The sequence below is a fragment of the Chenopodium album genome, chromosome 26 (genome assembly GCF_948465745.1).
Source record: "Chenopodium album chromosome 26, dcCheAlbu1.1, whole genome shotgun sequence".
NCBI lineage: Eukaryota > Viridiplantae > Streptophyta > Magnoliopsida > Caryophyllales > Amaranthaceae > Chenopodium > Chenopodium album.
The window spans coordinates 26,438,755-26,461,665 of record NC_137859.1 but is presented as its reverse complement, the minus strand read 5'-3'; the positions used below and the strand labels follow the sequence as shown (position 1 = coordinate 26,461,665).

Here is a 22,911-nt window from a genome sequence, read left to right as displayed (position 1 = left end):
GGGAAGGGCAATAAGAGGGGGAGTGGGTGCAAGAGGTGGTCAACAACCTCAGACTGGGAGAGGTCAGTCACAGACTTCTGCAGCAGCTGCATCACAATCTGCATTAGAGGGTAGGGGTGGCAGATCTGGTGGGAGGGGGCAGACAAGGGGTGGGAGAGGTGCTGGGAGAGGCAATACAAGGGGTGGCAGAGAAAGAGGAAGAGCTCCTATAGGGATTGGAGTCCTATTTGGTGTAGATGGGTCTGTACTACCAAATGTAAGTAACCTAGACTAACTTGAATCTTTGTCATTACTTATTTATCACTGTTAAAATTCACTAACCACACTTGTGTATTTGTCTTCTAGGTTAGAGGGAAATCTGCTAAGGAGCTATCTGGAACAGCTGTCACGATGAAGACCAGAGCAGCATCAAATCAGCAAGCCTATAATGTCATGACTGGAGATAGCTCAAGCCGCAAAACAACCAAGCATCATCAAACTCAGTAGCATATGTAGGATGTGTCTGTATGAAACAATGTCCTTTTGTGTGTCCTTTTGTGTATGGAACAAGATTTCTTTTGTACTTGTAGTAACCTGTGCATGTTGGCTAATTATTTTGGACTTGTTTGACTTTAAATGAATCTACTACTTTACTCTAACATGAATCTATGTTTGTGTATGATAAGATATGAAGCATATATTTTTCAAATGTCAACTTTTATTTCATTGCATAAACACTAACAAAATACAAAATGAAAATCAAACCACAATGTTGATATATCAACACATCACACACTAAAGTACTCTCAATTGACATGAGTACATAATGTTTCAACAAATACTAAGCTACTTAGTTCAATCCTAATCAAGAACCCATCTTCAAAATACAAACAACAATGCCAAAGAACACCCATGAAGAAAACAGAGCCAATGTCAAATTGGATTCAGTCCTAGAACAACGCATGAGTTCAATCCTAAGTTGGGTAATTTCAGCTTTCATTTCTTGCAGCTCGTCTGCGAAATTTCCCTTCTTTCCTTGCAATCTCTTGACTTTGTCTTCTAGCATAGCCTTCTGCATCTCCAACTCAGCTATTGTTGTTTCCCTTTCAAAGATCTAAAACCTCAAGTCATCCCCATTGTTACAGTCCACCCACTTCATGAAATTACAATCAGTGTCCTGTACATTTGCAACAAAACCCTAATTTCAGCATCCTTTCGAAATTAAAGAACAACAGCAATCTCAACATATGTTCATTACCCAAAAATGCAATCACAACATAATAAACTTTCAACCAATTAACTTAGGAATTAACTTACTGGCCATTTCGGGCAGCCAAAGAATTTACAACCAACATTTGGTCCCTTCTTCACTGTACAAACAACATCATCTAGCCCACAATTGCACTTCATGTTAGCATATAACCCTCTAGAGCTTGAAGAAGAAGGAGGGGACCCACCAAGTGAAGTTCTTCCACCAGCCATTGATTAATTGAAGGAATCGCAAAAAAAAAAATAAGAACTTTAATAGCAGAAACAAGGGAGAAGAAGAGAGGAGAGAAGGGAAAATAACGGGAAAAATTTGCCAGCTAAGGGAGGAAGTCAAAATTTGAATAAATGCCACGTGTGCTTTTTACCTGCTAATGTAGGTTGATGACCTGCTGGGACTGCTCTAGGCAAACTAGGTCAATACTTAGGATTGTTAAAAAATAAACAGTAGTTGGGATTGGTGTAGGTAAATGGACAATAGTTGGGATTTATAAAGTGTATTTTTCCTTATAAAAATGGAAGTAATTGAAATTTAATAAATTTCCCAAAATCATTAAAATTGCAAAAAGAAAAATAAAACGACAAAAATAAATTACACCCCTTCAATCTTATAGCACTGGCAAAATTTGGACTTATAGTTTATATAGTTATATTCAATTTTAATTTGGAGCACTGATAAGTGATATTTATGTCACTCCTAGGGGTAGTGTCTAGGTTATTTTCGTGTTTATTCTCCCTTATTTTTCCTTTTTTCTCTTGTTTTCTCTTTAATAAAGTTTCTAGTTTATTTTGGTAACTTTGTGTGTTTTAGTTTATTTTCTTTATTTTATTAGTTTTAGTCTATTTTCCTATTTTATTTTATTTAGTTGTATTTTATTTATTTTATTTTATTTGTCTTGGTTTTATTTTATTTCGTCCTTTTTCTATTTTCATTTTTTATTTATTTCTATTTTATTTATTTTATCTTATTTTATGTCCCGATTCTCCCTTATGTTTATTTGGTTGTGTAGGATCGTGCTCGGAGGTCCGAGGTTCGAGGCAAATGCACAAGCTGCTGCTCTTCCCTAATTCTGCTGCCAGCCTAACCATCACTGCACCCTTCACTAACCTTCACCACACACTCTTCACCTCACTTCCCCTGCTCCCTCACCCACACAACAGCCCACCAAACTCACAACACCAATAACCCACTACACCAGCCACAATCAGCAGCAACACCACACACACCAGCACCGCTGCTGCCTCCTTCCACCACAATCAGCCACACCCAGCAGCCACGCACCACCAGCTCCACCAATCACAGCCACCACTACCCCCTGTTCTCACGCACACCACAAACCAAGCTCCCCTGCTCCAATACACCGAGCCGCTGCGCCCCCTCACAACACCACTCACCTGCTGCCACCCTCACAGCACCACCAACCGCAACAGCCGCGCCACCGTTCTCACTTACCAACCACCAACAACAGCAACAGCAACAGAAACTGCAGCAACAACACCAATCTACCACCAACCTCAATTCACCCCAAAATTCGTACCTCCCCTGCTCTCTTCCACCACCGCAACAACAACAAAACAACCATCAACAACAACCACGCACTCCACCATTGCTGCCTCCTTCACCACGCAAATCAGCAGCGATTTCCCAAACAAAACCACGCGGCCGCGCAGCCCTGTCAGAAGGCGCACGTAATTGAAGTCCAAAAACAGAGTCTAGGCATAAGCAATTGCGCGACCTCTGTGCGATGTCTACGCGGGCGCACAAACGAGGGTCAATCACGAGCTTTTCACGTGATTTTTAATGAGAATTGGACGGCCACGATTTCTTGATTGAGTGATAATTGCTGATGATGATGGAGTATGAACAAAGATGATGTTGCGTGATGTTGGATGAGAGTTCAGAGCAGCCAAGAATGCGAAGAAGGAGAAAGGTCTGATGGTTCGTGATTTTTGGGGGAAATTGTGGGTTTATTTTTTCTTTTTCTTTTATTTTTATTTCCTTTACTTTTCCTTTTCTTATTTTCTTTTCTCTTTTATTTCTTTTCTCTTTTATTTTCTTTTTATTTCCTTTTCTTTATTTATTTATTTTCTTCTTTTATTTTCTATTTTTCCTAGTTTTTTTTAAGTGAGTATAAATACCCATTTTTGGGGTAATTAAAGGAAGAACATTTTTAGCTATTATTCTACTCTCTAATTAGTTTTTAGGAGAGCTTCTCTCTCTAGGTTTAGCTTAGGATTAGGGTAGTTTAGAGAGAGAAAGTGAGGGTTTCACCATTGTTGAACTTGGATTTTGAAGAAGAAATTGATCATCTTTTCTATTGATTTACATCTTCAATCAATGAGAATCTCTAACTTTCTCTCCTCTATTTTTATTGCTTTATTTTGATTATTATTTTAGTTGTTGGTATTTCTTGTTAATCATGTTGATTCTTGGTTATTTGTTAATTAATCTTGTTATTATCATGATTAGTGAGTAATTTCCCCATTAAGGGGATGGTTGTGGTGTAGTTGGATCTTGAGCATGTTCTAGGTTTAGAGTTGATTTATTTGTGATTAAAGTCTTTATATGCTTGATATTCTTTAATCTTCTTGCAAGTGCACATTGTTGGTTGATTAAAGGTGAATCTTTGCTAACAAGAAACGGAAGTTGACTTAGTTAAGGTTCATTATTATCGATTGTTATTTAATAGTACCTCCTAGTATATGGTTCTAATGTGGAAACATAGAGGCTATGTTAGGAGAAGCCAATTGACCCCGGAAGGCGGCTAGATTGGACCCTTTATTTCGATATTTGAGCATGTTTAGTTCATAATTAATTCAATTTCTATGCCTTTGTTTATGTTCAAGTGAATGCTATACCTAAACCATTTCCCTTAATGTTTTATTTCTTGTTTTACCATTTTTAGACTTTAGTTTATTTATCTCATATTCCGGACTAGCTTAATTGTCGATAACATTTGGTGGTGTTTAACCGTTCTCTGTGGTTCGACCCCTATGCTTGCCTTATACTCGTATTAGGTTTGTTTAGGTTGTATAAATTGTATTTGATCTAGGGATAGACAATTGACGACGCGTTTATTCCCTTGTCAAGCACTTTTATTTTTTAAAATACAAGTATATTAAAAGAAAATCGTGGTGGAAAAAGAACAAGGGGATTAATCTTGAATGTATGGTTAGTGTAATATGGAGCTGTTATGTGAGTAATATATGTCTGGTGTTTTAAGACAAAAGTTTATAATAGCAAAAATAATTTAAATTTGTTTTACGAGTATTAAATTACATAAATTATAAGGAAATTTTGACTTTTACCACCAAAAAATTTTGAAAAAATGTTTTTTACCACCAAATCTTCTGAAAGTTTTATTTTACCACCAAATAAAAAAATTAAAGTTGTTTTTTACCACCAATAGCTAACTCCGGTGACTGAAAAAGGTGGTGGGTTCCTTGCTCAAAGAGATGGAAGTTATTTGGAGGATAGTGCAATTATTAAGTATCACTTATAATACTAACGGGGTTACCTCTATAGCACTGAATGGATAACCCTTATAGAACTGATAAAATAACTCTCGTAATAGGTGGCCACACGGTGTGACGATTCACATATAAGAGTTAGTTATCATATAAAATTTAACTTCCCGTATTTGAAATATATAATTTTTGTTAGAGTAATGTTCAGGGTTGCATATAAGCATTTAACATACTTTTTTAGTATTAAGTTGGGAATTAATCAACAATTCATGAGTAAATCGGTGTATTAAATGTTAATTTTATGTCTATTCTTTTTGTTTATAAATTTTTTGTAATATCATTCTGTAGAATATATATCCCGTGCATTGCACAGGTACACTCTAATTTTAAGAAATGATTAGTTATTAATGTTAGATTTATATTGTGAGAATCTGCATACGAAGGTTGGAGTAAAAGAATGGTTTATTTTATGTTATTTATTTTTTGGTGCGCATTTTATGTTATCTATGGTATAACATATTACTACCTCCGGTCCAATTTACTCGCAACAAAGGGGTATTATTTGTGAGAAATAAAATATTCTTATGTTGCAAGTAAATTTGACCGGAGGTAGTATAAATAATAAGAAATCTACTTAGAATGCATTTGGTCAAAGCCACCACTTTGACACTCCGTTAATAAAAGAATGCACTCATCCACAACTCTACAAGTGGAGCATGGAATGGAACTATGGGCTGGTTAAAGTGAACTCTGATGTTGCGGTTTCTTGGACAAATTGTGTAGGTTTGGTTGGTGTTTCAAGAGACTCGGTGGGAGACGTGGTGGTGTCTACTTGTCTTCGTTTAATGGGTAATTTTTATGCTTATGTTGTCGAGGCATTAGCTATGAGACACGCATATCCATCTCTATGGAATCTGGCTTTAACAAAGTGTGTTTAGAGACGGACTGCATCAAGTCGTACTCTCATTTGTCGAAGGGTTGGGGATTTTAGGTACGGACGGAGTAAATATTAGCAATGTACTACTTTACGAAGGGAAGGGAGAGTAAATTTTAGGTACAGACTGAGTAAATATTAGCAATGCATGGATACGTAAATTGACTGATATTTCTACACAATGTTCCATAACTACCTTAATGTCATTCCAATAAACTTCAAAAAAAAAAAAATACAATATGTTTTCTGTGCGACAAGCCACCAATTTAGTTGCTTAGTTGTAAAAGAACAAAGTAACTGCAACAACACTGACGGAATAACCCTTATAACATTAACGGAGTTACCTCTATAAAATTAAATGGATAGCCTCTATAAAATTAATAAAGCTAAAGTGTATCCGAACTGTTGAATAATAAACCTCTCAAGTGTCACCACATGTAAGTGTCCCACATTGGTTTAAGAAAAGAGAGTTAAACACTTTATAAGGCTAAGGGGCTACTCCTCCTATTGCCATATGGTTTTGGGATGGAACCTCCTTGGACTTGTGAAGTGGACTCTCTCTCTTGGTTTGCGGGTGCGGCCCAGGCCCGTGTTTAACACGAACGGTAAATACGTAACATGTACATTTAGAAAGAAAATAATAGGAAAGTTGAAAGTTATTAACAAAAAATGATGGAATTTAGTTAATGGGAGGTTATAGCCCCAAAAAAAAAGAAAAAAAAACAAATATATTTATGAGAGTTGAAAATTGAGGTTTTGGAGAAATCTCATTAACGAACTCTGTAATTATATTATAGACTAGAGTGTATCCGTGCTAGCGCACGTTATATACGTAACATGTAAATTTGGAAAGAAAAATAATAGAAAAGGTGGAAGTTATTAACAAAAAATGATGGAAGTTACTTAATGGGTGGTTATAGCCCAAAAAAAATAGAAAAAAATAAATAAATAAATTCATGAGAGTTGAGAATTGAGGTTTTGGAGAAACTAGTTTGGGGCCCGAGCAATGCCCCAGGTTACGTTTAAATACCAAATGAAAAATTTTCCTTGAGTTTAAATATTATTTTCGAACCAATACCTTAAGTTGTAATAATAAAAGTAAAAAGTTAAAATTAGTCGGGGATAAAAAAAAGAGATGTACACAATCAAGTAGCGAATTGCAATAATGCTTAAAAACTTATATAATCCTTTATAAAAAGTTACAATTCACATATGAATATTAATTAAGTAATAAAGTACTATTAATTATGAAATTGGTAATGAAAAGTTGAGAATTCCAAGGGATGTAATGGTTCAAATCTTATCCAACTATTAAGGTGTAGTCATGTCATCATCTATGTGGTGCTATGTCATAAATTTTATGATGAAAGTATGACACATGTCGTCAACATGTAATCCCATGAGTTTTAATAATATTATAGATATCATTAAATGACTCTGTAATTATATTATAGATAACTCCTATGATAACTGGGCACATGTTGTGCTAGCTACATATAAAAGTTAGGTACAATATAAAATTATCTTCCCCTGTTTGAAATACGGAGCATAATTTTTTGTGATAAGATTTTTTGTAACACCATTCTATAAAATATATAAAATATTAAAGCAAATAAAGAAGCCAAACTACACAAAACTCACGAAGGAAAAATGACGTTAACGGTCAAAACCAATCCAAACCGTAATCGTGCGCTGCCGGGCGACGGCAACCCGATCAGGCGGTTAACCTCCATCATCAAATCATCGGCCTCGCGCCCGATTGGACGGAGGTGGCTCGATCGAGCAAAAAGCGCAATGATTTAATATCTTCGTTCTCGCGCCCGATAGGACAGCGGCTGCCTGACCGGGCGGCAGAACAGCAACTCAGACGCACTCTCGCGCTCGGTCGGTCTAGCACAGCCTAGACCGGGCGGCAGATGGGCGACGGAAAGTGAAGAAAAATCCAACCTTTGCACTATTTCCTCCTAAAAATACAACCTTTATTTTATTCCTGAAAAATCCAACCTTTATACCTCATTTTCTCTAACAGATCCATTACCTGTTGATGACCGGTTTTTGTAAGTTACCACGTGTTAGCTATTAATAGGTTAATTATTTTTTAATTTAAAAAAAAATTAAAAGAAAAAACTAAAAAAAAAAAAACAAAAGAAATTCAAATTCCATCCCCACCCTGACCACCAGCCACCTTCACGCTTGGTGGGCTTCAACTACAGAACCCCATCCCCACCACCCACCAGCCACCGATCACCAATCCACAGCCGCCTTGCTCGCCAACACTCGACACCAGCAACACAACCGCACAGCCACACACTTCAGCCCACCAATTTACCTTCACCAACAACACCAACTCGCTAACAACACCAACAATTCGCGCAATTGCAGCAACTAACCACCTATTTCGCCCGATATTAGCCAACAATCGACCACCAAATTGTTGCCCCAAACTACAACCACCAATCGCCACCAATTACAGCCCATGTCACTCACAACAATTCCCCAAAATACACACACCTATCCCAAACTAACCACTAATTCGGCTGCCGCCGCATTATTTCCACCACCACACGCAATTGAATCCCACCAATTGTTTCCACCATTCGAACAATTTACCAACAAGCTCAACCTCACGCAACAATTTACCAACCCTAAGGAAACCTCCACGGCCATTATTGCCTCACATCGCCACCAATCGCAAACCGCACCCAACAACTCCCATTCAATCAACCATTCAACCATTTAACCATTGCATCCCCAAAATTAGAGCAATCGCAGGTTTCGAACCTAGGTAGGAGTGGGAAAAGGGTTTTGGTTCTGGGTTTTGGGTAGCGTGGTAGGGATGTCAATGGGGCGGGGTGGGGCCATGCGTCGGGTAAGTGATGTCAGATGTGGTGGTGGAAGAGGTGACGGCGGCGGAGGTGTGTGCTGGTTATGTTGTTTTAGTTTATGAGGAGAGAGGAGAGAGAAAGAGGAGTGAGAAGGGAGGGTGAGAGAATAAAAAAAAAGACATTTTATAACTGGTACCCTCAAAGATTTGACTTTTATCAATGGTGCACATCATTAAGTTTTGATTATCAGCGGTGCCCCTAATATTTTCACTTAATTGCTACAGTGATCATAATTGACCAAAACGTTTTGTAAACGTTAAGTGTGGGTATTTTGTGAGGAATAAGGTCAGCGAGTGAGTTTACGATAATGCCCCTAATCATTAACTATCCCTCCAAGCCCAACTAACACCATTTATCACAAAAGAAGGGAAAAAAATTTGATCGTCCAACTTCTCCCCAGTTCTAAAGCTCGCAAGAAAGCCCTAATTGAAGCAAAATTTGTGAAGAATCGCTGTGACAAATTGCGGATTAAGGTTAGTACTCAATTTCAATCTTGATTTTGTTAATTATTTGGTATAAATTTTTATGTTTTAGTGTAATGAATGCTATTTTGATAGGGGGTTCAATTATGAGTTTGAATATGGAATTATGATGTAATGTTGTTTGATTTTAGTTGAATTCATGCTAGAGTTGCAATTTATGCATTGTGGATGCTTAAAGTATGTTTTTTTTACATATATAATTTGATTATGTGGTGTTTGTGTGATGCATGCTACAACACTGTCAAATTTTTAACCTAGGTTTATTATAGTGATGTTCTTCAGTTTATGATGATTTGTTGTGTTGTGTAGTGTTTAAATGGTAGTGTAATATAATTTTGCAGAATGGATGACACAATTTTGTTCAGATTTAAGTATAAGGTGCATAAAGTTGGTATTGAAGTGGATGTTGACTGTTGTAATCTGTTGGATTTGATCATAGACTTCGAGGATGAGTTACAGAAAAGAGGTGTAGTTATAGTCAATCCTATTTTTGCTTATGCTTATAGATGGAAACATTGGCCTATTGATGATGGTGGTGGTGTAAAGAGGATGTTTAGGACATTCCCTAAGGCTAAAATTAATTAGATTCTTGTTGCTACTAACCCTTTGAAATCTAGTTACATGAATGAACTAGTTTCCGAGTTTAGAAGAAACAAGTTAGTTGCTGAAGTAGGGGACTTTCCACCACCTCCCACAAATGAACCAGACTCAACCCCCCCCCCCCCCTTTTAAATGACCCAAGCTATGTACCTAAAGCTTCTCTTTAGGATATTAATGGTGAGACCACCACACTAGTTGGTACTTTAGGTGATGTACCACCACCTCCTACAAATGAATCACACCCACCACCTGCTATACCTGTACCAGCCTCACCTGATTTCTCTCAATGGCCACCTGCTGATCCTAACCACCCAAACCAGATTGCCCCACAAAAGATGAAGAAAGGTGTTGGAAGGCCCATCAGAAATAGAAGAAGGGAAGAGAGTGAAGAACAACCCGGCAAGAGGGCAAGAACTGTGAGATGCAGCAGTTGTGGAAATTTTGGCCACAACAAAAAGACTTGTAAAGGGGGTTTAACTGGGAAGGAATTGAAAGCAAGTGAGGCATTAGTGGTTAAAAATCCAAGGGTGAGGGATCAATCAAAGGCTGCAAGGAAGCTGCTGCTCAGTCCAGAGCTCAAGAAGCTGCAACAGAGATCTCATCATCTCAAATGTCCAGCCAACCTCAAGACTTGTCTCAATCACAGCCATGGAGCATGCTAGCCTAAACTGTCATGTTCTGCTAGTTTTACTCATAATGACAATCTTAGGGAACTAATTACTTTTGGATGGGAACAATTCTTTAAAAGCTCATCATTTTGGAACAAGTGTTATAGCACTGTTGTTGATCTTACTTATTAGCCATCAACTTAAAACTATGATTAAGTTGTTTTTTGGAACAAGTTTTGTGCGCATGTTTGACCTTGCTTATTTGGCATCAATTACTTATGATTAAGTCTTCTTCTTTTTTATTTTTTTTTATTTTTTTTATTTTTTTTTTTTTTTTTTGCAAAGTAGCCATTTCTAATGCACTAGTTTCATTCTTGCAATTTGCTGCTATTCACTATGCAAATAATTTGATGTAATATACACAAATAAACAAAAAACCCCATGTCTTTATTCCAAAATAAAACAGCAAGTACATTAGAGTTTAGCAATTACATGACAATAACTAAGCTCATCTAATTCAAAGTAACTAAAAGCAACACCAAATACATAATCACAACTAATTTCACCACCATGTACATTAAATCAGCAAATTCATCAGTCCTGTGCATAAACTCTGCAAATTCAGCCCTTCATGCATGTAAAGATGTTGCATCTCCTTGCCTCCCTCTAATGTCCCTTATAATTTGGTCTTCCCTTACCCACATAAAGAACTCACAAAGCCTACTATACACTAATAATAGGGCCTTCTAGGATTCGATATTGAGTTCAAAAACCTAATGTCTGCATATCTTGGTGGTTGGCAATTGCAGTTCATGCCTCTAAACCAAGCACCTTCACAACTAATGCTCCTTCAAGATGCATCCTTGCCACAAGAAGCCATTGAAGTGTATGAGTTTAAAAGAGGAATGAAGAGAAGAGAAGAGGGGAATTCTAAAGAAGTAGAGAGTTTAAATAGGAGACAGAGGAAAGAGGGAAAAATCGAAAAAAAAAGGGATGGAAAAAGAAACAGAATTTTGGAGGGAGTTTTTAGGGTAGGGGCCTTTCAGTATTTTCATCTCCCGCACCGTTTAAACCCGCCAAAAACCCCAACTTAACGTTTAATTAACGTTTTAATGACCTAATGATCACTGTAGCAATTAAGTGAAAATATTAGGGGCACCGCTGATAGTCAAAACTTAATGATGTGTACCATTGATGAAAGTCAAATCTTTGAGAGTACCAGTGATAAAATCCCAAAAAAAAAAAAAAAAAAAAAGAAACTTTTTAACTTGTTTAAAGGTCAAATGATCTGTTGGAGAAGGTGGAGTATAAAATTGGATTGGAAAAATTGCTCCCATTAATCTGAACTTTGTCTCGTCTTAATCCAACTTTTCGTTTATTATCTATCACTCCCAACTTTAGGGGGTATTAATTTCTATTGCACCCAACAGGTCACCCAACCTGATATAGCAGGTTACCTAAACACATGTCAGCCTATAACTGGCTATAAAAAAAACCCACAAACCACCCATGGCCCAGCCTGGATAACACCACAACCCCCACCCCCACCTTGCCAAAAAATCGGCCCCATCCTCGAACCCCTCCCCCGCTGTAGGAAACCGCCGCCCATCCACCATTTTCCTTCCCCCACCCCCGAAAATCCCCTCCCCGTTGCTAAAAACCGCCGCCAAGCCACCATTTCCCTTCCCCCACCCCCAAAACCCCTCCCCCTACCCTACCCTTCCTCCCAGAGTGCTTTCTGTTAGTCGTTTTCAAGGAGATGGGGGTGCGTTTTCTGGTGGTCGTTTTGGGTGGTCGGGCGTCGCCGACCTTAGGATAGTGGAAGGATGACTGGGCGGCGACGAGGGAAAGGGCGTTGGGCTGGCCGTGGGTGCTGCGGGGTGGGCGTTGGGCTGGCCGTTGGGGTTGCTGCTGGGTGGTCGTTGGTGGCTGGGTTTGGTTTTAGGTTTTTTTTTAGTTTTTTATTTTTACATTTTTCTTTTTATATTTTTTCTTTTTATTTTTTCTGTTTGTTTTTCAATCAATTACATATTTATATGTGTGAAAAAAAAACTTATTCACAAATGTTTACGTGATTGACCGGTTGCAAGTCATTTAGGTGCAATAGAAATTAATACCCAAAATTGGGAGCGATAGATAATAAACAAAAGTTTGGATTAATTTTGACGGACGAAACAAAGTTCAATTTTTACAATTGGATTTTTGAGGAATAAAATAAATGTTGGATTTTTAAAAGATAAAGTGCAAAGGTTGTATTTTTCTTGTCCATTTTTCTACTTAATTAATTACCATGATTTTAGTCTCCCATTCTCTAAATTATTCAACATTGATTGGATTTGGGCATATTTGAAGAAAAAAGGAGCGATTTTTGAAGTTTTGATTTGGGTTTTTTTTTTTTTTTTTTTTTTTTTTTTTTTTTTTTTTTTTTTGGGAAAAATATTGGAAATTTGGAGTTTAAATGAAGTGGGATTGATTGGTAGGAAGAAGAAAAAGAAACCCAGATCGAGAAGCAACTAGGGGACTTCGATCCGAATTAAAGCAAAATGATAATTTCATTTAATTGTTTTTAATTATAGGGTTTGTAATAATTTTGAATTTTTGTATTTTTGTGATTTTGTTGATTTTAGTTGCATCTGTTTAATTAGAGTTGATTAATGGACAAATTTACACTGTTTATTGACTTAATTTGACTGATCTGTTCTTCATTTGAGCAATGTGTTTACTACATTTGAGGAATAATTTGAGCTTACTTTGAATTTTATTTTATTAATGTCACGCTGCTAAATTTAGTGATTTATACATTTTGATTTCTTGGAGTATTGCTTTTGATCTATCATTCATTTTTCGATTTTAGTATGCTCATTAAAGTTCTTCCGTCTTTTTGTTTTTGTGTGTTCTGTAAATTGATATGGAAAGATTTTTTTTCCTACCAAAATGAAAGCGAAGAATATCTGAATTTTGAGCATTTAGTATCTATTGATTAGGAAGGGTGCTCAAGTTATGATTTTTTTTTCGTAGAAGGTTGAGTACTTGAGAATGTTGAGTTAGATGAGCTGCCCAATGAATTTAATTGGAATTTTGATTAGCATTTATTTCTCGAGCTTGTCGTAGTTCTATATTGCTCGTGAAGTTATGATAGAAAGGATGAAGGAGAGAAGAGTTTATTATTGTTCCTGAATCCTGATCCTAGTTTTGGTGTTTCCTCCCATTACATCATAAAGGTTTACATATTGGGGGTGGTAGAGTTTGGGCGTAACTAAGGGAAAGGCAGAACTTTTCATATCGACCCAACCTGCAACTAGGGGCTCGGGGGCCTTTTTGAGCCAATCTTTACTGTTTAGTTGTTAAACCAAGAGTTTAGGCTGTGAAATTCCTAGGTGCCAATGACCCTGCACCTTATGATTGGGTCAGTGGACCTCGTAAATGCTATGCCTGATATCGCGTTTCCAAAAGAGGATGATCTGCATATAGTGCTGATATGCTATATGAAAGGCATTAGTTTTACTAGCCTATACAATAACATTCCTCTATAGATAACATGGCTACTCTTACCCCTTATAGTTGATTTAGAGCTGAACGGTGATTAATGGAGGGTCAATATAAAATATAAAATGCAATACACAGTTATTTTCAACTAAAGTTCAAACTTTTAATGTGCTATACTGGTATGTGAAAAGCTTTAGTGACTATAAAATAGCATTCATTTAAATATAACAAGCATACTCTTACCTCTTTGACATTCTAGTCATATGTTCTTATTCTCTTACTTTGCCATTTAATGTTTTTTGCATACTTTAAACTGTTTAGAAATTTTATGCTATATAAACTGGTGCTCAAGTTGAGATGGAGCTACAACCCCAAATGGAACTAAATATTGTTATTGTATTTTTCAGGCTGCTTCAGTCAGTTTAGCTGTCGGATATCTTGTTTGGATTGAGGACCCTGATGTTGTCTGTATAGATGGCGAAGTAGTTGAGATTAATGGTGAAAATTTAAAGGTCCTTTGTACTTCAGGAAAAACAGTGAGTGCTGAATTTCCTGGTCTCATGGGATATATCTTAATGTATATGGCCTTGGTTACAACGTAAAGGATTCTTTAAAGTAGGCATATATGATTCCTCTCTACTTTCGTGGACCATGAGCTGTACACAATTGTGCATGTGCACACGGCTGCTAACTTTCCACTTGAATATTTTTTATGTTTCGCATTGTTTATAGTTCTTTTTGTTGGCTGTTTATTTTCATTTTTGAGAATGATTTTTCTCTTGTTAGATGAGTTTTAGTGACTAAAAAAATGGCAATGTTCATTTTTGTAAATTCTGTAATTCTAATACTCTATAGTGTCTGTTATGATGAATTTGTGCTTCCTTGTAATATGCAGGTTGTAGTTTATGCTTCAAATGTTTACCCTAAGGACTCAGAAGCCCCTCCATGTGGAGTAGATGACATGACAAACTGGCTTATTTACACGAGTCAGGAATATTGCAGAATTTGAAGTCTAGATACATCAATGAAATATATGTAAGTGTATATTTTCCTGTATAAGTGCAAATTTATAGGTATACCATACTACCATGTAATAAATAATTAGCTGTATCATTCATGTTTGTGGTGGAGTAGTTGATGAATAATGGCATCAACTATCAACTTTATTGAGATGCGAATGTGATCAGTTCTATGAATGTATCTATACAATCTCTGTTGAATGTTTAGACCATTTTTTAGACAAAATTAGCCTCAACTAGTCGCTTGCACACCGCCAATTATTGATGGGGTGTTACACATGCTATTAATGGGTATTTTTTGGCACTCAAACTGAGAAATTTCTGGTAATTAATTATTTAATTTCACACTTGGACTTTTTGTGTGTTGAGTGACTTATAGACGTCCTGATAACAATTGTTTTTTGAAATATTATTTTATTAAATTATAACAATGGTGTTGAATTGTGGATGATGAGATTAGTATTATTCTATAATTAGGTGCTATAATTTGTTATTAATTGATCTGATTGTTTTATGTAGTTTGATTTGATTTCCCATAGTAATTGAGGACCTAAAATAAGCTACAGAGCATAACCTTAGAGTGTTATCAGCTCTAGTGTGATGTGATCCCTTCCATTGCATCAACGCAATGTCTCTTGACAATCTGTTGGTGACTTTTGACCTCATTGGTCCTGATAAACAACTTTGTGTCTACAGACTTATACTGGGAACATTTAGATAGCTGTAAATCCATTCAGAAAACTGCCTCACTTGTATGACATACATATGATGGAACAATACAAGGGGGCAAGTTTTGGTGAGCTAAGTCCACATCCTTTTGCGATTGCAGACGCTTCCTACAGGTACTGTATACTGTTTTATCTTGTATAAGGTTATTTGTTTCTTATTGCTCTCAATCCTAGAAATATACCAAGAGGGAATATGGAGTTGAACCTGCATGTTTCTCTTTGCAACTTCTCATTACTTACTCATTTGGGATGCTTTTGAAAAATAAAACCTGTTGGGTGATGAGTATTGGCTTATGGAACATCACTTCAGTACCTGTTTATGAAGCTCAGCAGTGTGTTGTATCTGCTTACAGGCTTATGATGAAGGAGGGAATCAGCCAGTCAATTTTAGTGAGTGGGGAAAGTGGTGCAGGTAAAACAGAAAAAACAAAATTGCTTATGCGTTATCTTGCTTATATTGGGGGAACAGAAAAAACAAAGTTGCTGCATCTGAGGGAAGAAGTATTGAACAGAAAGTTCTGGAGGTAATAATGCTTTCCCCCTCAATTAAATATAGCTTTAATTGGTTTAAGTTCATGTCTATTATAGAATGGAAAATGAGGTAAGTTGCCGTTTGACTTCATCTTGTCTGACTTATTAATAAATCTGTTCATAAAATTGCATATTGCAGTCTAATCCTATTCTGTAGGCATTTGGCAATGCCAAAACTGTCTGAAATAACAACTCAGGTAATTTAATTTAAATATTTTCTGTAGATGCTATAATCGTTTGAAGCAGCACTTGTTTGATTAACGAGTCAAAAATGTAGTCGCTTTGGGAAGTTTGTGGAGCTCCAATTTGACCAGATTGGAAGAATTTCTGGAGCAGCAATAAGAACATATTTGTTGGAAAGATCTCGTGTGTGTCAAGTATCTGATCCTGAGAGAAATTATCATTGTTTCTACATGCTCTGTGCCGCACCAACAGAGGTAAGTAGATTGCAATGGCTTCCCTCTTTAATATTAGCTATTAGCTGTCATTTATAAGTTAGGAAAATGTAGAAGGCAGGCCTCCAATGACTTATATCAGTCTGGTAAATTTATTGTAGGCGAGTACCCCTTGCTATCCAAAGCTTCTTTCTCGTCTTCATTTGACAAAAATATGTCTAAAAGATCTATTCTACATCACCTTTTGAATTGGCATATAGATAGCTGTCCTATTTATGATGATGTAGATGTTTAATTCTTGCTGTGTCACTTTATCTTGGTAATACCTTGATGTGAGAGAGAGAGGAGTGTCTTGGTTTTATCTCTGGGCCATATTATGTTCTTTTGTTCGTAACTGGACCAGGATTGTATGATGTAAGACCTGTATGTTGTTTGGGTGAGGTTATCTAACAAAACTTACCATTGCCGCTATGCAAAAGGATTTCATCTATTGCAGTGTCATTTCTTTTAGTCTTGATTATAAACACACTGATTAGCATGCAGCTGTGCATTTGTAAGAACTAGATCACAGGTTTTCAGAAAATTGATATGGTCAATTTCTTTGAAGCATGCTATGCTGCTGTGAGCTACTCTTGAAACTTTATCGAAATTTTTTTGCTGAGGAATTTTTGTGCATTATTACTTTTTTTCCTATATGTAAATTATGTTCAGTAATGGCTCTTGGTTTCAGGTTGTTCAAAAATACAAGTTGGGAGATCCGAAAACATTTCATTATCTGAATCAAACGAATTGTATCAAGCTGGAGGGGGTTGATGATGGCGAAGAATACCTTGCAATTGGAAGAGCTATGGATGTGGTTGGGCTTAGTCCTGATGAGCAGGTATTTATATTCCCTCTGTACCCCCTCCCCTGGTTTGATAACCCACATTGTAGAAATTTTACATGAGTTAAATTTTTATTTTTGATTTTTAGGATGGAATCTTTCGGGTTGTGGCAGCAATTCTTCATTTAGGAAACATTGAATTTGCAAAGGGGAGGGAAATGGATTCATCCGAGCCCAAAGATGAGAAGTCCCGGTTCCATCTGCAAACTGCTGCTGAGCTTTTCATGTAAAACATGCACTCTGTTGATTTTGTTGAACACCAATTCAGGAAGCAAAAAAATTTCTTCAGTGTTATTTTCAAACAGGAATTATAACATGTTATGCTGTTCAGGTGTGATCCACAAGCATTTGAAGATTCTCTTTATAAACGCATAATGGTTACTCGTGATGAAACCATTACCAAATCTCTGGATCCGGAGTCTGCTGCCCTTAGTAGAGATGCCTTGGCTAAAGTTGTATACTCTACACTGTTTGACTGGTAAGAACTTAGACTTGTGATTACTAGTATCATGGTATTATTAGATTCTCCTCCGTATAAATTCTCTGTCATCTTATGCTGTAGGCTTGTTATTAATATTAACACATCAATTGGTCAAGATTCTAATTCAAAGTTCATAATTGGAGTGCTGGACATCTATGGATTTGAGAGTTTCAAGACAAACAGGTGCTTAACCGGTATGCCTTTACTTTTTATGGTTAACGGGAATATGTGTGGTGGAGCATGGGGCAACAACATCTGCTTGTTTAGTTGAAATCCATGGTGCACATTATGCAATGACTTGCTCTTAGACTGATAGATCTTCAGTCCCGAAGCTACTAACATTTTCTTGCTGCAATTACTCTCTCATAGTGATTTGTATCGTTTCATATTGCAGTTATGCTTGTTAAATCAAGTGAACATGTTGACAATAGAGAATGTGAAAAGTTTCTAATTTTCTATTACTACGTATCTTCGTTTTCTTAGTTGTTCTGTACCCCTTATTTGAGTATTTTAAAATAGTTGTTTCACTTGTCTTTTTGGTAAGTTTTATGAGTAGGCCACATGGGCTATGCTATCAGTCTATCACATAGCCGATGCTTTGTCAAATCAAATGAATTGTTACACTTGGCCCATTATTCTTAAAATACTGTGCCAATTAGAAATGGAAAATCTAAAAAAAAAAAAAAAAAAATTGTAGTCGTGTAATTTTTTAATATCAAGTTTGGTCCATATATGACTGAAGTTTCAAAATTTGAATTCCTAATCAGGAAAATTCTGTCGTTCTGTTTTGATATGGAATCTTACTTGGACTTTTTAAGTGCTTGGGCTGCTTTGTTGTTTATTGTAAAATCTGAACAGCAGCTTAGAATTGCAAGCCGAACTTCTAAAAAGACTACAGCTTTGCATGAGATTATCTAGTAACAATATCATTTCTGTGCAAAAGATACCGTCCTATTAGGCATTATATGTTTGCGTTGGATTTATGGTGCGTATCCGTATCTTAATAGAGGAGTTAACTCACTTAAATGCTTTTGAATAAATTAGGTTAATGATTTCAAGGAAAACAATTCGTAATTGAGTCGTAACACCTTGTTGGATATATTGCAAGTAAAAGTGAACTCATATACCTTTATGTGATGTTGATCAAATATTTTTCGGAAATTCTCTTTGGTGAACTTCAAGTTTTTAAAATTCTAAGTGGTAAACAAAGTTTTTTAAAATTATCTTTGGTACTCCTAAACTTTTTATAATTATTAATGGTGCCATTAATTATTATATTTTATAAAAAATTTAATTATAGTTAGGTTTTTTTTTATTTTTTTAACAATAACATTTATCTATAGTTAGGTTTTTAATTATTTTTTTTTAATAATTTAATAATTATACTAAATTTTTTTTTAAAAAAAAAATTAATCACCCCTTCCCCCCACCCACTGCCAGCTCCAGCTCCAGCTCCCCCTCCCCCTCCCCTGCACCCACCCACGCCGGCGGCCAACCTCCGACCGGCGACGCCCAGCCTCCCTCACCTCTCGCACCTCCTCTCTTTCTCCTTTCCCCCACCGTCGCCCACCCCGCACCTCTCTCACCCAGCCCGAAACTCCACCACCCGAAACTCCCAAACACCCAACTCGAAACCTCAATATACCCTACCCGACCACGTTAAAACCCAAATCCGACCCTTTCCCACCCTCGAAACCCTAGGCGACGAAGTTTCGAGGGTGGAGGAGGGCCTGATTCGGAGTTCAAAGTGGTTGGGGGAGGGTTTTTACGGGTTTCAGGTAGGGGAGTGCCGCCCTAATCGCACCCCAAACCACCACAAAAACCACCGCCCTTCCTCGACAAACCCCCTCCTCTATGAGCCGACCACGGAAACCCTAAAACCCACCCAAAACAACCAGAAAACCAAAACCCATTTTCCGGGTTTGGTTTCGATACCCTTAAATGGGTGGTGGGGTTCATGGTTGGGAGAAAGTGAGGAGGTGGAGGTGGGGGATCGAAGGCCGGCGCACCGGCGAAGCTAGAGCTGGGCGCCGACGTTGGTAGGGGTGGGGGAGAGGTGGCCGGTGGCCGCCGTTAGGGGAGGGGCTGTTGGTGAGTGGGCTGGTGGTCGGGGCTGCTGGTTGGGTGGGGTTTTTTTTTTGTTTTTTTTTTTGAAAATTATTTCTATAATAATTTAATTATTAAAAAAAAAAAACTAACTATAGTTTAGGATTTTTTATTAAAATAACACTTATCAATGGTAATCAAAATTTAGGTTTACCATTGATAATAAAATTTAAGAATGTTTACCACTTGGAAACTTAAAAACTTGGAGTTCACCAAAGAGAATTTCCCAATATTTTTTAATGGAGTGACTACTTTTTTATCATTCAAAGATTTGTTATGCATTTCTTAACACATATATGGAAATCAATGGTAGTAGCCACTTTGTGGATGATTATCTCATCATTTATTGTTGGAAAATACGTTAATTACTACCTCTAAAAGGGGGCTTTTGTGAATTACTACCCCTAAAAAAAAAGTTGTTAATTACTACCCCTAAAACAGATTAATTCTAGTAACTACTACATTTTTTCTTAATCAGCCTACTTAAACTCTGAACGACATCATTATTCGTCTAAATTGTAATTAATAGCTTTTAAACCTTAATTAATTTGATAAGCCCTTGCACCGCCTCCCCACCTCCGACAGCCCTCCTTTACCACCTCCGGCAGCTCCTCCACCACGAAAACCACCCCCTCTTGGTCATCCACCACAAAACTCACTCCCACCGCGAAATCCATCGCAATTACCTCCCCTCCCTTTGCCCCAACCCTTAAAACCCATCTCCTTACCTTTCCTCAACCCCGAATACCACCCCCTCCCTTCTTCTAGCCCCCGAAAACAGCCCAGCCACGTAATAGGGCTTTGTTTCGTTGTGGGGAATGAGAGGAGGATGGGTTTTGTGGTGATGGAAGGTAAGGGGGTGGGAATTGTGTGTCGGGGAAGCAGAATAGAGGTGAAAATCGTGGTGGGGGAACAGGAAGAAGGTGGATCTTGTGGTGGGGGAACATGAGGGTGGGTTTCGTGGTGGGGGATTGAGCGCGGGGAATGGGTTTCATGGTGGAGGAGTTTTCGGAGGTGTTAAGGGGCCAAAGGGGGGCCGCCGGAGGTGGTGCAATGGTGGTGGGAATGTGGTGCTAGGGTTTACCTAATTAATTAAGGTTTAAGAGCTACTAATTAGAAATTAGATAAATAATAATTTCATTAAAAGCTTAAGTAGGCTGATTAGTAAAAAAAGGTAGTAGTTGTTAGAATTAATCAGTTTTAAGGTAATAATTAACAACTTTTTTTCTTAGGGGTAGTAATTCACAAAGACCCTTTTTTGAGGTAGTAATTAACAAATTTTCCTTTGTTGTTCATCCAATTTGTTGTCTTTTTAGAATTTTTGTATTAATGAATTTGTTACTGTGATGAATGATGCATGCTCTTTAGGGACACTCAACTCTTAACTCACTTTCTATTTCTTTATCCTTCCCATGTCATTATGGCTGAGTGTAAGGCAGGGAAGGAAAGAATTGGATACGAAGTATTACTTTATAATTTATATCTAGTTGATCTTAATTTAAATGTATGTATTCAATTATATGGTATTATGGAATTATGTTAAGATCATTCTTCTGTCAGTTGAAATTGTAAAGTCTTACTCTTTACTTTTCTACCTGTTCCTGTTATTAAATTTTGATGATAAGTCATTGTGACCACTAAGTTTGGTGCCTTTGCAGTTTTGAGCAATTTTGCATTAATCTAACCAATGAGAAGCTTCAGCAACATTTTAACCAGGTTTCTGTATCAATAAGCGATTAAGTGAACATTTTCCTTCTTGAGAATTGTTCCTTCCCTTTTTCATGTTTTGGCAACACATCGAAAATATGTCATGCAGCATGTCTTCAAGATGGAATAGGAGGAATATGGAAAAGAAGAAATAAATTGGAGCTACATTGAATTCATTGATAATCAAGATGTTCTGGATCTTATTGAAAAGGTTGGTGTGCTGAATGTTTCCTGGTATTGTAAGGAGGGGTTGTCCTTTTTGTAATCCTTTAAAATTATTCTCTAGGGAGTAGGGATAGTCCCAAAAACTGAACACATAATCAAAACCCTTCAGTCGCTTTGTGAATATTTGGTTACTCTTTTTTTTTTTAATTTTTTATTTATCTTCCTCCTGTTCATTTGGTTGGCGAATGGTTGAATACTCTTTTGCTGTATAGGCAGTGTATGATATAGCCTGTTAAGTATCTTGCACTGCTGCGAATTTATACTGTGTTCTCACAAGTAACGTCTTTTTCATCTGTGAACTTCTCTTTGTCAGAAACCTGGTGGAATCATTTCCATTCTGGATGAAGCTTGGTAAGCAGAGTGACAAATGTTTTTTTATAAATACAGGAATTTAGCATTCTCTTGATTAAAAAATATTATATTTTTGATGAATTTTCCCCTTTTGGACAGTATGTTCCCAAGATCTGCGCATGAAACATTTGCCCAAAAGCTGTACCAGACGTTCAAACACCATAAGCGTTTCAGCAAGCCTACATTAGCTCGTTGTGATTTCACTATCTGCCATTATGCTGGCGATGTAAATTAAAAAGTTTTCACTGGATACGTAGATGTTGTCATTAGTCATTGAGTTCTGTAGCTTAAGGGATTTTGTGCGTTTCTGTAGGTTACCTATTGTAGACACCCATTTGTGTCTCCCCAAAACCAAACCCAGTGATGAATACGTTTCGCGTCGAACCATAATCGAATGAGGTGAAAGTGTGAAAAGTCTAGTGTTCCGGTTAGTTTTTATTAAAAATCCTTCTTTCTGTTTTTAATGAAACGTCCAATTCAATTTAGTTTGGTCCATGATAAGGGTCCAATAATAGTGTAGTTGGATGGGACTTGAAAAGACCTTTCCAACGATATATTATAAGCCCAATTCCGATGAAAAATGAGGAAGTTATGGCCAAAATACTAAACTGGGCCCAAACCGGATTTTACCTACGACCCAATGATCATGAGGAGGGTCCAAAGGTTTAATCCTATTTCTAAACTAATTAGGATCGATTAGAATATTTTATAAGTTTTTAAAAGATCTTAATTATCCTTTTTTGAAAAGATAAGATCATGGAATTTTAATTTAAATCT

The 22,911-nt window shown here is 36.9% G+C and overlaps 1 pseudogene; it reads left to right on the top strand.

Moving 5' to 3' along the window:
* The first annotated feature begins 5,429 nt into the window (after positions 1–5,429).
* On the top strand, positions 5,430–22,507 carry LOC145616945 (myosin-8-like; annotated as a pseudogene).
* The last annotated feature ends 404 nt before the right edge of the window (positions 22,508–22,911 follow it).